Genomic DNA, 16,818 nt, shown 5'->3' with positions numbered 1-16,818 from the left:
TTTAACTGGAGAATAGTTATGGTAGCAGCAAAAAAAAAAAAAAAAAGCAAAAATTTTTACCCCTTTTTTTCTCCTTATTTCCTATACTGGGCTCTGGAACGCTCTCTGTAGGTTATAAAGCAAAATAAACAGGAGATTTCAAATAAAACAATGGAAGAAATATCTAAAATCATTATTTTCTTTTGGGAGCAATGCAGAGTTGCTACACCTTGAGTTAGCTCACAAACACACAGAATAAATCTGTGAGTATTCAAGATAGATGGATCCAGATTTTCAGCCTACAATTTTCTCACATAAAAGAGATATGAAAAATTAGACTCCATAAATGAGGAAAGGTATGACTAACACCTATTTCTAGAATGCTAGCCTCTCTCCTCCTAGTAACTGCTAAGATCTCTAATTAACAGCTTAAATAACAGAAACAAGTTATCAGAACATGAGCAACACTCTCTGTACCAAGCAGATGAATTGCCATGGTGCAATACTGCAGCCCAATTCCTCATCTCCCTGTATATTCTCTATTTCTTTCTCTTATACAAGTAAAATGCCAGCGGGTGGAATCTCTGGTCCACTGCTTTTGCTTAGAAGCTTGGTATAATAGAGTTCAGTATCAGAAAGCAGCCATTTCTGTCTTGTTCTGTTAACCTGTCACTCCCTCTTTGCTGATGGCTTTTGGCCCTTACAGTTAGTATCTGCATTACATACCCCACCTTGAATGAGAAGAAAAAAGGAACTCAACTTCAAAAATTAAACTATTGTCTTGTCAGGACAATCATTTCAAAGGTGCTAAAATTTATGCACATCCTCTGAGAAAAATCTAGCTTCTCTAACTCTAGCCTTCTCCAAACATAGAGGACATTCAGCTTCAATTACTTACATCTTCACATTTAGTTAATATCTTATATAGCGAGCAAGTAGGCCTCAGATGAAAGAATATTCTGTTACTTAATTGTTCCTGCAAATTCTTTTATTCTGCTTGGGTATGATATAATAAATGATAGAACTATAGTGATGGTCCTATCTTGGCAATCAAAGACATGATAAATTAGTATCCATGAAGAAACTTGACAATTCAAAATATACAACCTTGGTTTGAGAGTCATCAAGGATTTCAATCTTTTCATTCAATGGGCCTGATAAATTTAGAAATATTTACATTAGATGCTTCAGCCTTCTATTTGTCAACTTAATCAAAATGCATTGATCAATGTAAAAAGTAAAATCACTACACAGAAAATAGATATTAGAGAATTTTATAGCATCTGCTATATTTTTATTTCCATAAATGATCTGCTGATTATTGTTATATATCCTATGCTCATGTTTAAACTAATGATGCTTTAATTTTCTTCAGATTGTGTTAACATGAATGAGAAGGTATTATAAGATGCCTTTAATTGAGTTCAAATTGGTTGACTGGACATAAAATGATGTTTGATGGAATTTTAGTTTACAGCTAAGTAGTTTATTATTTGGCTGTAAACCAAATTGGCTCAAACTGTTAAAAGTTAAACATCAAAACAAGTGAAGGTGAAAATGGAAAGCAAGTTAACTGCTTCTGGTGTGTGAATTTACATTTTTGGCTTCTGTTTGTACTGTACTTGTCCAATGAACTTAAGAAAAATATCTTAGAAGAGAAATTAGATTTATGACCAAGATAATAGAGTTATTTTAGGTGCAGTGAACCTTTCTACCTTTACTGAAGTAGAGGCTTTTTAAAGAGTAAATGTATTAACATCTACATAATGTTGAACATAGTGATCCGAACCCTCGTTATTCATAGAATCACAGAATGTTTTACGTTGGAAGGGACCTTATACATCATCTAGTTCCAACCTCCCTACCATGGCAAGGGGCATCTCCCAGTAGACCATGTTGCTCAAAGCCCCAGCCAGCCTGGTCTTGAACACTTCCAGGGGCATCCACAGCTTCTCTGGGCTTTTCTGGGCAACTTGTTTCAGTGGCTCACCACCCTCACACTAAGTAATTTCTTCCTTATATCTAATCTAAATCTACCCTTTTTCAATTTAAATCCATTACCCCTCGTCCTGTCTCTCTGCTCCCTCATAAAGAGTCCCTTCCCATCTCTCCTGTAGACCTGCTTTAGGTATTGGAAGGCTGCTAGAAGGTCTCCCTGGAGACCTCTTCTCCTCCAGGCTGAACAACCCCAATCAGCCTGTTCTCATAGGAAAGGTGCTCCAGCCCTCTGATCCATTTCGTGGCCCTCCTCTGGACCTGTTCCAACAGGTCCATGTCCTTCTTATGTTGGGGACTCCAAAGCTGCACACAGTACTGTAGGTGGGGTCTGATGAGAGTGGAGTAGAGGGGTTCTGTTTTTTAAATCTTACAGATTATGGAGGAGGGAAAGAAAATCTATGAATTACTGTTTCATCTAAGTACCCTATGAGCATAACATTAGGATATATTTTTGTTTAGTAAAAACAATGCCCTGTCAGATTGTTCTGACATATCTGCACTGAAAATATTTAAAAATGTAACTGTTATGGCTGGGTGTTCTCTGCTTTGCACACTTTTATGGTGTGCACAAATGTGTGGGAAGTAGATGTTAGCATTAGGAAAGCATGGGACTGTGGAGGGAAGGGTGGCTTTTCTTGTGCTTAGTCCTTGTCCTTAGTCCTTGTCCTTAGTCAAGGACTACCAGAAGAGTTTCCCACATTCACTACTCTGGAGTATCCTGTCCAGTAAATAGCCTGGAGATTCCACTGTTTGTTTTTTTTTAAAAAAATTCTCTGTGAAAGTTGGGATTTTATTCTAAACTGAAAATTTAGAAATATAAAAATAATCTGAAAACAATGTTGCTTCTCTTCACTGCAGAAGTATTATGGGCAATGTTAGATTCAGCTCATTTTAGATGTCAGAAGGTTATGCAATTGCTAGCTTTATAATATTAAAATAAATAGAGTAAAAAGTGCTTCAATAGTGTGAATTCTTAGGCTTCTGTTTTATTAGCACTAGACAACTTTAAATTGCACTGTACAATGCAATTTAGTACAAATTCACTAAACAACTTATAAAGTGGGGATCCACATTTTTTTTCTGTAATAGGCAGTCTACTGAATCTACTCTGCTATGCAAACCTCTGTCCAAATACATTTCTATCTACAATGCACAGAAATACCTGCAGCCTGTTTCTTGTATGACCTCTGAGCCCGTAAACCCTGGTTTGACACGCATTTTGAACATATACTCTAAACAGCACTAAGACGAACTTACCTACTGCATTGAAAGACAGTATACTTCTGTCTCCACCTACTCCTCTGGTCTGCACCACCACCTCATGAGAGGAGGCCAGACAGAGAGGATGGTTATGAATGAATCCGAGAAGACTACAGCATCAAGTGTTCTAAGGAAAAACATTTATAAGTAGCCTAAATATAGATTATATACTAAATTCAGAGCAAATTAGGTTGCATTTGAGGATAATAGAAATGCCAGATACTGAATTTAAGGTCATTGCAGATTAAAGCTACTCCCAGGAATAGGTAGCTTTGTTAAAATGTACGAGTAATGCATGTGATGAACATTCTATTTTAAAGTATGTAAACACATTTCTATTGTATTCTAGGAACTGTATTTGGAATTGACTTCCCATGCATACTAGAAACTCCAGTTTTTCAGAATGACACTTGAAGAAACTGAAACATTTTTAGCTTAGGAAAATTTCACCACTCTTTGTGTGGTTATTTTCTTAAAGTATGACCATTTTATTAATCTATGAAAGGGTTAAAATGGATGTATTTCTGATAACATATGAAAATTTTTTTATTAATTTCATTCAGTAGCAGTATTTTGTTATTAGAACACATATTGTAACCCTTTTTATAACAATTAATATGCAAAATTGATACAAGTTAAAAAATAATGTAAATGCTGTTCCAATCTGTAGCAATAATAGTTACGAATTTTCAAATTTTTATTGTAATAGCTCTGCTCATGATACTGAATTATGAGCTGTGTTGCTCTTTCTTCTATAATAACTCTATAATTTCAGATCGTTATAAACCAGTCATAAAAAGTCTGCTTCTGGTTGACTTGGAATATGTAGTTCAAAATTGAATTTAGGAAAGTAGAGCAAATAAAAGCTTATTAGAACTGGTTTGGTTGCTTTTGATATTAAAGCTTTTTCCTAATACAATCAATAACCCTCAATGCTGGAATGATTGGGTAAATACTACCTGTAACTGTCTATGTATAGGATCTGGGCTTGAAGTTTGGTGCAGGTTATAAATATAGTCTATAGTGCGAGATGAATCTATTTTGGTTTCCTTTTGGTCTTACTGTCTGTAATTTGAGAATTTAGACATTATCCCAATTGAAGTAATATGTACTTTTGGCCTGAGCAATTAACAAACATTTCTGATATTTAAATAGAAATTCTAGAGTGATAACATCTCCTTATTTACAAAAAGAGTATGGAAGTCCATTTAGCTGGCAAGTGGAACCAAAACTGTAGGAGTTATTTGCTTTGTTTGCAATTGGAAGTCTTTTACTTTTTGGACTCATCCTGTAAAATTTTATCTAAGATTTTGTTTTGGTTTGATTTTGTTTCCCTAGGTGTTTACACTATATATGCCATACTGTACAAGCTTCACTTTTCCTGTGTTTCTTACCGCTTTGTTTTATGAAAAAAACATGGTCAGATATATTAAATTTGATGTCAAATTCTGCTGTATCTGTTCCTATTTGTAACCTTAAAATAAAAAAGAAATGTTTATTTTTGGGCTTGAGCCTGGGTTTGGTATCTTCAAAGTTAAAAATTAAAACCACTTTTTTTTGACATAACATATTTACCAACCTGTTTGGTTTTTTTCCTGAATTCATCATTCTACCTTGTTGTTAAGAACTTAATACTAAACTAAATTCCAATATGCCTATAGTGAAATGAAAAGGCCAGAGTTTCCATATTAATAGAAAATACTGAACATTCCCCTATATAATAGAAACTTTAATTTCAATTTGGATTTTGCTTCAATTTCACTCCATGCTAGTAAATTTAACTTTGGACTTTAACAATACCTAAAACTATCAACTTCCTCTGTGTTTAATGTCATGGTCTTGCAGTTTCTTTTTCTCCACATAGCAGAGAACCAATGTAGCTAGTATCTACCTTTGGTTCCTGCTCTAAGCTTAATCATACCTAAAAGTTTATTATGGTTTTCAACATAATAGGCACACATGGCACAATTAAATTGTATTTAATTACATTAAATTGACATATTAACTACCCTATAACTTAAAAAAAGTCTCCTTTGTATATTGGTGATAGCCCATATATATAATCACAGTAAGCAAACAAAATGCTAGTCGTTAAGCCTTCAGAGAACAAGAAACCATTACACTGTCCATTTTCAAGGTCATCTTCTGATCACCTGCTTAATATTCACCATGACAAAGGGTAATTCTCCATTCAAAGTTTCTTATGTGATGGAGCACAGGGTTGGTAGCGGCTTCTGGTATCTCAGGCCAGTTTTCTACTATTCATATAATGTTTTTTCATAAGCATACTAGATCTCATCTTGTAAGATGTCAGGGTGATCGCTCCTGAGACACTGTCAGTATGTTGCTCTGAAACCTATTACTCTGATGCTTAGAAATTTTAATAGAAGGAATAGCTGACTGTATAGCTTTGCAATGTCTGTGATAGGAGAATGTTTGACAGGAACCAGGAATCAGAGGGTATTGTGACTTCATGAAATAGTCTAATTTGGATGGGAAAACTTTCCTTGAGTAAAATGTCCCAGATTTGCTAGGGTACAATGCTAAAAAAACAGAGGCAAGACAGAGGTGAATTTCAGTCCCAAAGAGGCCATCTGTGCAGTCCCTAGCTACACACACTCTTTTGAATGGGATTTCAGTTTATATAGCTGCTATAAAACTGGATCATTAGATAATTTTTTATGCATCCCAGCCTGGTATTTACTACTTCAGACATTTGAGAAGCTGTATGGATAAAATGCAGCCAGATTTATATTTAAGCAGATTTCTCTCCTGCCCATTTTTTATGGGATCCTTCTTCTGGTGTTCTTCAGGGAAAGGGAATGAAATCCACAAGGAGAGAGATGTAATTGCCCAAAAAAATCCCACAGGAAAGTAGGGAAATTACATTGGCTTATTATTCTTTCTTGACCAGTAAAGTGCAAAAATATCCACAGTAATGTTTATTACCACTGGGAAGTTTTCTTATCGGTAAAAAAAAATAAATATAATTTTCCTTTCAAACCTTACCAAGTTGCTCACCCCATAATTTGGTTGTTCACCTAATAGAAAGGAAGGGGACATTATTTGCAAACTACCACATAACGTTATAAAAATTGAAGTGCACCAAATCAGTTCAGTTCCTTCCTCATTTATTTACTCTGTAAGTTTAGGTATGATTTTTTCCTGCCCCAAAAGATTTTAATATGGATAGCATCATGATGTATGTTGCAACCTGCCAAACAATTTAATACTTAAAATTATATAGATATTAAAATACTCCTTCAAGCCATGGATAATAAGTAAATATTTTGTGCACCTTAGAACATATATGTAAATCTAACATTTCATTATACCTGTAACTAAGAAGGTATTTTTATTTTTCAAGCTAATATGTTCCACTATTTCAGTTAAAAAAACAGAAAAATTATCATGCCAAATTTTTCTAGTTAATTAGCAAACAGAAATCTTGATGAACAGCAGGTATTTTTATGTTACCCATGAATAGTTCTATCTACTGTGCATGCTTATTTCTATTATCTTCCCAAAAATCTATGAGCAGAAAGCAGCTGCATGCTGGGTTATTGACAGGATTAAAGGAAGCACCGAGATAAAAAGAAAACAATGTGCTTGGGGAAATAACTCTTTTTCCTCATAAAATATAAATCACATATTCATAATTGGAATGTGCTTTGGGATTTCTGTTCTTCCTACACTACATAAATATCTGCAGTGCTACTGTGTTTCTTGAATGGAAAGGAAAAGAAAAAAGTCTTTTAAAAAAAACTATAAGAATATAGTCTTGATTTTTCCTTTACTTTGCCTATGCTATGTGCTACAATACCACTGAGATACTGTACTTGCTTTTCAAAGCAAGTTCTGTAATATCAGAATTTCATTAACTTTTCAAAGTATCATAAAAGAGGCAGCAGCGCATCTTGCCAGAGGCAGAAACACACAGCCAAAGTAAGGCTGTGCAGACCCCTCCAGAAAAAATACCTAAGTTATTTGTTTAATTTCTCACACAAGTGTTTTGTCATTTATTTGTTGACATTGGTTACAGCTCTCATTAAAAAAAAAATATCTTCCCTGAGCGTCTAGCAGTGAAATTATCACTCAAGCTAATATTGACTCGGTAAATTCATGGAAGTCATTTGAAACTGTCGCTGGGTAAAATGTGAAACAAACAACCCACAGAAGAATCTGCATCTAGAACTATTTATGATCCAGGTGGTTTCTATAATCTGTGAACAAAATAATCACTATTTTTACTTTCCCTCTTTTAGTGGGCAAGTTATGCATATTTTTCTCCAGAGCTCAATAGCTCTGAAGATGGCTGCTGCCTTGCCATGCTGGAGGAGTGGGCATCCTGCTGGGGAGAGCACTGCCCAGCGTGCTGGGGAGTGTTGGTTTCATTTCTTTCAAACAGAAGGGGGAAATGAACTTGGATCTCACCTATTTGGGGGTAAAGTTTCAACTGGTAAAGTATAATGTACAAGCTCTGCAAAGCTATCACTGCCACTCACTGCCTGCTGTGTTTTAGAAGAGTAGGTCCGTCTGAGCTTTCAGAAAAAAGAAAAGGTTCAGCTGTGTTCTTTTGAAAGAGGGATCAGAAGGAGATGCAACCATTAGACAAGTAAGCCATAAATATGGACAACAGTTAAGACTTCAACCTGTCCTCTGTATGTCCCTGCTGGATGGCTGTAAGTAGAACCGTTTTCATCAGCCTGATTTCTCTGGGAAGTGTGCTGTCACTATAACCTTTTCTGTGTACTGTGTATGGATCCTGTCATTCCAACACAGGGCTCTGCATTTCAGACAGCTTATATTGGAACAGTAAGCATTTGAATCCCTGATATTACAGCACTTAAATCCCTATTTAGAAATAACTTGGGTAGCTAACTTTAAGAACTCCTCCTTATTACCATTTTTCTCCCTATTTAGAAATAACTTGGGTAGCTAACTTTAAGAACTCCTCCTTATTATCATTTTTCTTTCTTTCTTTCTTTCTGTGTCTTTTCTTCAAATGTCATTTTTATGTAAGTTTTGACTGCAAGAACATGTTACAGTTCCACATTGTTAAAAACGTATCACGATTTTCATAAAAAATAAAATATAACTTTGAATGGTTTATAACACAGTTATAAAGAATGAGCTTCAGTAGAATCATGATATACAGAAGACCTGATTGGGCAATATTCAGTAAAGCAGCATGCATTTTTTCCTTCACAGAATGTGTTTAGTTATATATGGTGAGCTTTTTGAGGTCATCAAAAAAGGAAGAGTACTAGTGACCGGAATACCTAATAAGTCTGTCCACCATAGTTTGCTAATACTTTCAACCTTGACCTAAAATAGCTTAGGTCATTTTCCTAACAAAGCTACCCACTAGTGTGAAATAATCCCAAGATTTATTGTTGGACTCTGTAATGGGTGAATTTAATGAACTGTTCACTGAGTTCACCAAATACATGTGACCTTGAACAGATTTTATATAAGGAATCCAAAGCAGAAAAATAACTAGCTGAAAAAAAATGCAGTATGTCCCCATATTAGACTTTCAGAGGTTTTCATACTGAACTGATATTATTGTCATATGTGTTTTGGAAAGTAGACTGAAAAAATGAGTTCCTACTTAATTCCCAAATTGGTAGAACTGGATCCCTAGAAAAACTTTCTTAACCCTGGGAGAATTCTCCCATGAGAAAAAGGAGGAGAAAGCAGTTGGCTGTTTTTCTCAGACTTGCCAGGTTAGGTGAGTGATGATATTTGCAACATAAACACTTGTGAAAGTTCTGGGCATTACTGATGAATTTAGGATTCTGCAGGGCAAAAGATTCTGGTGAGCCAGAAAGTCTAAATTATGCTACAATCCACCCTACCCTTTGCAACAGATCAAATAACTAGGAGAATACAAAGACAAGTTAAGTCTACCTTCGCCTTTTCTTCCCTGTAACTGCATACTGTCTGCATTTTGTGAGTATAGTCTTAATGTACTTTAATAATGTAAGAAATTACATGAAGAACTGCTTCTTGTTTCATATACTAAAAAAAATCTGACAATCTCAGGTTGATGAAAGCAATTTGGCAATTGACATTATTCCATACACATATGAATCCTAATCAGGTCTAAAAGAATCATGTACACTGCATCACACTTAGACTTTTAGTAATTTGGGATTATGGCAAATGCTAGGAAAGCCCATGTGTTCAACTATGCAGTTGGTTGATTCTACTTCTGATTTTGCAGAAGTCTTTCTACACATATCCAACACAATCCTGCTTTTTTCATAAAAGAAGAAACTTGTCTGAGAGGATTCCATTCTTAGTGGCTTAATGTTACCTCCATGGTTCTCACCAGAACCAGTCTCTTACTTTGATCCCTCTTGTATTTTTCACATTAAGAAATATCCCAAGGACCACTGTAAGGTACTGGCAAGAGGGGATTAAGCAGGAGCAGAAGGAATAACAATGTCTGTGTGAAAGCCTCTTGTGACAGCCTGTTATTCTTGCTTATTCTGCGAGATTAGAGATAGAGTCTAAAATACAATACAAATAATTGATCTGAAGACATCTCTGGCATGTGAAACTTGGGTTTTTCACTGAATTAGTCACTTCCTATTCTCATAGAGAAATATCAGAATTCTAATACAAGGGCATCCAACATTAACCTGAGATAATCTTTCTACTCTACTGTCATTTCTGTAGTGATATCAAAGAAGACTGAGACTACAAAAAGTTGTGACATCAATATTCAGGATATAACTTCTCTTACAAGAGTCAATAAATAATTCAGGACTACATTTGGAACTCTATTATTTGCATACTGTGATGTGCGTGTCACACTCTCTTTTGGTGGTGGTGGTGTGGCAGTAGGGAACCCTGGTGGCACTTTTCTGGAAGCTTTTCAGGAACCAAGACAGTGCTGCTGTGTGGTGAAGCAGGAGGCTTTGCTCTGCTCTTAGGACTGTGAAAAAATGACATATCTTTACACGATTTAATAAATTGACATTGATCAGAAAATGAGGAAAAATTCAGACTGGAAATTGAAATAAATGAATTATTAATCATCTCAGAAAATAGTGAGTCAGGGTACAATGGCCTGAAGGTAACTTAAGGCTAGACCCTGGAATAAATTTGCCCCAATGTGCATAGGTCAGATGTGATAGGGGATCTGAGCAAACTAATGCAACATTGCTATGTGCACTGAACTTGTTAAATATAGCAATAGGAAGAAGGACAAAATGACTGGTCTTTCAAATTCAGATATTTACATTAAATTCACTCTTTCTCTATGGCTCCATAAGAGCACTAATTGTTGAAGACTGCCAGTAGGTAGAGACAGATGATGATTGCTGAAATCCAACAGGATAAAAAGTGTATTTTATGTCCTGAAACACATATTAGAACCTTCCTAGAATGAGGACAGACTTCACACTGCTTGGGAATACTGTGAAAGACTGAAAATTGAATCAATTATTATAAAGGGTATTCCATAAAAATTGTGACCGCTGATTCAGAGTAATTTGGGAATATCCATAGGGAGTTGCGAAATAAAGCAAGCCCCAGAGAATCTAAATATATGGACTGGAAAAACAGTACAAGACACATACACAAAAAGAAGGAAAAATTAAACATACTCTGCAGAACTCTGTAGAACAGTAGGCAAGTGCAAAAATATGACAATGGTTACTGGATTTAAAGTTTCTGTTTCAATATGTCTAGATGACTTCAGACATAAAGCTTTGTAAACCAAAAGAAATAGCACTGAAAGTAATGATGATATGTGTTAGAAAAATTATGTGAACCAGAAGATAATTCTGTCTAATACTTTAATCTTGGTGCAGAAGAACTGCTAGCAAAAGTTTCTGAGGCAGTTCTAGCAGGTGGGATATATGGTCCCCTCACATGGTGGAATCAACACACACTTTTCTTCAGTGAGGAATGGCTGTGTACTGGCCGTTACCCCACACCCCAGTCAAGATCTTGGGGGAGCAAAGGACTCAAGAGTGAAGTTGAGCCTGGGAAAAGGGGAAGGAAAGGGCAGGGGGATGAGTGTTAATATTTGTCTTTTTATTTCTCACTGCCCAATTCTACAATTAAATATCCATTTTAACTGGCAATAAATTACCTCAATTTTCCCCAAATTGAGTCTATTACGCCTGCAACAGTAACTGGCAAAAAATTTCCCTGTCATCTTCTAACCCCACAAGCTTTATCATTCCTGTGGGTTTCTCCTGATTTCACCCTGCATCCTGCTGAGGGAAGAAAGGAGGGAAGGAGCAGCTGGGTAGCAGTTTGGCTATTAACCAAAGCTAACCCACCACATCTCTAGACAAATTCAAATCTATACTTGTTAACGTTGCCTAACTATGTAGTTACCTCAAAACTATGAAAATGACAATTTTGTGATATGCATTTTTGCTTGTTTGCAAATTTGATTGCAGTAGAGGATTTTTGCTGACTCTAAATGGTAACATACTATCTAGAGTTGCGTGTATACTTTACAAGTTTTTAAAAACAAACAAGTATTTAACAGAATCTGTCAAAAATGTTTTAACTAACTCCATCTCTATATGGAATGTGATATGACTGTAGCTGTTGACAGAATGGAACTAACCTCTGCAGTACTTTGCAGAAACTTGTTGCTTTGCTCCTCCAGCACATTCATCTGGAAATTCTCCAAGATGTCAACCACATCTATGGTGACTGGGGATCTGTCACTGGAAAATATTCAACAGACCGCGGACACAAGCTATTTTCCCTGCCAGAAATGCCAGCTCTAGCTGATGTATCAACAGCTATATTTTGTCATAAAAAAAGTTTTGAAAAAAGAAATCAAAATATTGATTAAAATGCAGCGGGGGTTACATGTTTGTTGCATAATATATCTTGGGTTTTAAGAAAACGATACTAAAATAAACAGTGTTCTCCATTTCACTGACACTTATGGACAGAAGGGACACATCTTCAGGTGTCCGGATAACTGGCATCAGCACTGTGCAAATAACTGTGGAATTTCTCTGTTTAGTTTAGTAACTAGATTACATATATCACAGAATCACAGAATTACAGATTACATATAAATATATGTACATATGTATATACACATATATTTATACACTGACAGAATTACTTGAATTAAAAATATAGAACTTTTGTGGCGAGTCATATAACTCACATTATTATGCATGTAAATCATATATCTTATTCAAAATAAACTTTTTGTTTGGCCAACAGCCAATTACTTGTCTTTAAAAGCAATCAAGTGTTTTCATTGCAATACGGGCAGGGAAAGACATGAGTGTATTAGAACCAGCTATCCAAACCAGGAAGGGGTAGCTGAGACTATGCCGTGTTTAGCTATACAATTCAGGTGTTCCCATGGAAGGTAAGGGACATGGATTAAAATCACCCACTTTTTTTATTAGAAACAAAGATTTAAAACAACACTATTTTTGGTTTTTCACAACTCAGTGAGAAATTCTGTTGTAAATCTAGGTAGCCTTTATAATGAAGCCTTTTCTAATTGTAATTTTAAAAATGTCCTGACTACTTGAATATTTCTAAAGTTAAATCTTTTTTTTATTATTTTTTTTTCCCTGATAAAATTATTTGCAAAATTTCATGCAGATTTCTGATGAGTTGCAGGCTGACCAAAATTTAATTTCTTGCAAAGTGAACTATTAATCAAAAAATATTCATCCAGCCATGCTGATAATGAAGACCTTAACTGATATATATTCTCAAAAAACCTTTAAGACAAAATATTACCCTGTCTTTTTTTTTCAGTGCCATTTACATTTTTTTCTTAGAAGTCACCTTCCACATTTTTAATTGTTTTTAAAATTTGTTTACCAGCTCACAGCTGTCTTTTTATTTCATGTTGCTAGAATGTGTAATAGGCATGCTGATGCTAAATGAACTGATGTTTTCATACATCCAGTTGTCACTATTAGTAAGTCATAAATTGCCAACTGTTACCATACCATAAAATCCCAGAGATATATACTATGCTAAGTACAGTCAAATAGCTCTGGTATCTAAGATACCAGTGCGTGGTAACTGTGGCAGACACTAACTGTTTAATAGCTCTCAAAAATCCCAATAATTATTACTTAGCCTCCTATCACAATTTATATCCCTGCTGGCAGTGAAAAGAAGCCAAAAACAAAGTTGGCATGGAATCCAAAATAATCCCACATTCTTCAAATATAAAGTTACTTCAAACTGGAAAACATTAGAAGTTTTCCCTGCTCCTTTCTGTCTTATGTATAACTACAAGTTCTACTTTTTAACATTTTACCTGTCACTTTTGAGGAATATTAATTTACCTTTAAATGAAACTCAGAGAAGAGAGTTCTTGTTATGTGATAATGTTATAGGAGTATCTTGACTGTGTTACCAAAGACTGGTGTCTTCATGACTGCCAATGGCAAAGGATCTCAGCATTTAACAGCCTCCTTCTAAATGCTGCTGAGAAAAAGCAACCTGCCCTTACTCCATTACAGACGGAACAACTGAAGTGACTTAATATTTTCATTCTAGGACCAACCACTTCTCTCTGTTTAATTGGTTTTGAAACAAACAGAAAAGTAAAATCATCATAGAAATGTGGCATACAGCCAGTTATCCAAATCCTTATCCAAATGTAGTGTCCTGTGCCACACAGAAAGTGGCTTCTTAACCAAGGCCATAGGTCTGCATCTGGCAGAAAAGTAAACTGTAAATGACTATGGGTGATAACAGTGAATCCTTAAAATTTATATACATATGTGATGGTAGATTAAACTGGACAGTCATTCATCCTCCCTCTAATGGAGTCAGTTCTTCCCATATCATGGTTCACTGCACATTTTAGGAAACAGCTCCTGAAACCTCAGAGTATTCAATACATTATGGTAGGGTAAAAAGGTTTGAGATTGTTCATTTCAGGCTGACTTAAATGTGGGGTGGTGAGGAGCTGTTTCATCAGCCATCCAATCATCCATCCTACAGCGACAGCAATCTGCTGTTGATGCTGTTTGAGGCAGACACGGAGCAGTAAGGCTGTTGCCATCCACTTTTAATCTGTGACCATATAAATCTGAGGTCTTAAGCTTCACTCATTAGAGAGGTTATACTGCTCTCTAACTACACCAGCATTTTAGGTACTTAGAAAAACAATGCTCAGATGTGCACAATTATTTCTCATCAAGACAAGCTCATAATTTTCATAACTCCATTATACCCAAGGGAATCTTGCCTGCAAGTAATTTGTCTATTTCATTCAAGGTCTAAAGAACTACAAAGACAAGGGGGAAATTATGTATACTGGGGTTGACTGATGGCTGAATTTTAAAAGGAAAAAAAGGGCAAAGAGTATCAGCCCAAACCAAGCTGAATACAATATGTTTTTAAGGGTAAGTGATGGAAACTGTTAAGAATTAATGTAATCCTTAAAAGGTGTTCTAAGAATGGAGACAGTAATGCAAGAAGAATTAATGCTATTTCAGTCTTCAAGTGTATTATTTGGAGACAATTTCAAGACAATAGAAACAGACAGAAGTATTTACAGGTATATTTTCATAAACTTTAATTTTATGCTTGTAAGTATATAACTAAAGAATATCCCTTACCAAAAAAGGAGTGAGCAACTGGAGCTCAGGGAACTTTATTACTCAGGTTGTGTACCTCTGGATGAGCATTAGCTTGGAGTCTTTAGAGACACTGCACAGCAACAATCTTCTTCATCATACCTGCAGCCCTGTATCCAGTATGAAAATGGAAGGGGAAGGAGATCATAATATTCATCAACAAGAAACTCCCCCAGCAAAGGAATTCTTTCCTGTCTAGTTTTCACTTTCCTAACACCTCTCAAGCAATATATAAAAGACAAAACTGGGTTAGAGAACTTACAGAGCACACTCTTATCATGAAAAAACACACTATTTGACTCAACACCTCTTATTTAGCATAAAAGTCTACCTAAGCAGGGCAGTCTGTTATTTTCATAGAAGTCTGAAACTGTAGCTAAACCATGAACTTCTGTGAATGGTTTTGTCTTTGCTGTGGTTTTAGCTTGAATCAATTAGCTGTCACTCAAACATACTGTTGACTTAGCTTTATAGCTTCATTTGGATAATTTTCTTTATTTATGGTATTTTTTAAAGTGCTGCAGAACTGCTGGAGGCTCACCTCTGAAGATTACAGGGTTGCCAGGCATTGTGATTATCCTTTACTTTTATTTTTGGTGTTATTCTGTTAAATCATTTCACTGTGGAATAACTTCACAGCTTTCATGCCATGGTGGCATTTCACAATGCTGTTTAAATGTTAACATATCCCTGGAATGTCATGTCAGGAGAAAACGTATTACATACACATAACAGGGTTAGTATGAGTTCTATCCATATAACAGATATTCTTTTACTGGATAATTAGGTACGTGGTTATTGATTGCAGTTATGAGCTCTTTTAATCACATGATTTTATCATACCTAATCTGAGTCTCAATCCTGATGTTATTTGTTCAGTCTCTCAAAAATATTAATGTCTGGAAAAGCTGGGACTCTGTGCATGGCACTCTGCAGGTGATTAGCTGATTGAAAGAATGTGACAGCAGACCCTGAGGCATCTACAGGAAGACGTGTTTATGTATGTGGAGTAATCACTTGATTTCATATTAATTTCCTACTCTGTTAGTGTTAGAAGCAGCAGTCTATGCCACAGTGTCACTGGGAGCAGATGGTTCTCCTATGCTTTGAGAACAAGTGGCTATGCACATTTCAGTCAATGTCTGTTTCCACAGCGACAGAAGAAAGGGTTAGAAAAGTATTTCATTTCAGCAATGCCACTTCTTTCAGCCATAGATATAATTATGTGCTTTTAAACAAACTTTTGATGAAATATCAGTGTGCCTTTATCTACCTATCTGTCTATCTGTCTGTCTGTCTATAGAACCATGGAATAACAGAATTATTTAAGTTGGAAGAGACCTTTAAGATCATTGAGTACAACCGTAAACTTAACACTGCCAAGTCTACCACTAAACCATGTCCCTAAGCACCACATCTACATACCTTTTAAGTATCTCCAGGGTTGGTGACTCAACTACTTTCCTGGGCAGCCTGTTCCAATGCTTGACAACCCTTTCAGTGAACAAATGTTCCCTAATATCCAATCTAAACCTCTCCTGGTGTAATTTGAGGCCAATGAGACAAAAGTAAGAACAAGGATGTTTTCTTCTCCTTTCCAATAACTTCTTAATTCCATGCCCATTCACATATCCATAATGCAAACTTACTCCAGGAGAAAGAACCTAGAGCTTGAGCAGCACAGATCTCACGGAAATCCTATTACTCTACAAGGAAACTATATTTAGAGCTAAACATAATTACAGTCCCAAAGTATTAAATTATTGTAATGTTTTTAGCAAGTAAAAACAAATCATCTAAGTATTCTGGATCAATTTTTCAAAATTTACCTCACATATAAATTCACTCAACAGGCTTTTACATTCAGATAAAGCCATCAGCAGAGGGCATAGTCTGTAAAATGAAGACAGGCAGAAAACAAATCTTCAGCTATGGATTATATTCAAGAGACGACAAGCGAAAAAGC

Source organism: Calidris pugnax, unplaced genomic scaffold, assembly GCF_001431845.1.
Source record: "Calidris pugnax isolate Ruff unplaced genomic scaffold, ASM143184v1 scaffold44, whole genome shotgun sequence".
NCBI lineage: Eukaryota > Metazoa > Chordata > Aves > Charadriiformes > Scolopacidae > Calidris > Calidris pugnax.
This window is presented reverse-complemented; position numbering follows the sequence as displayed.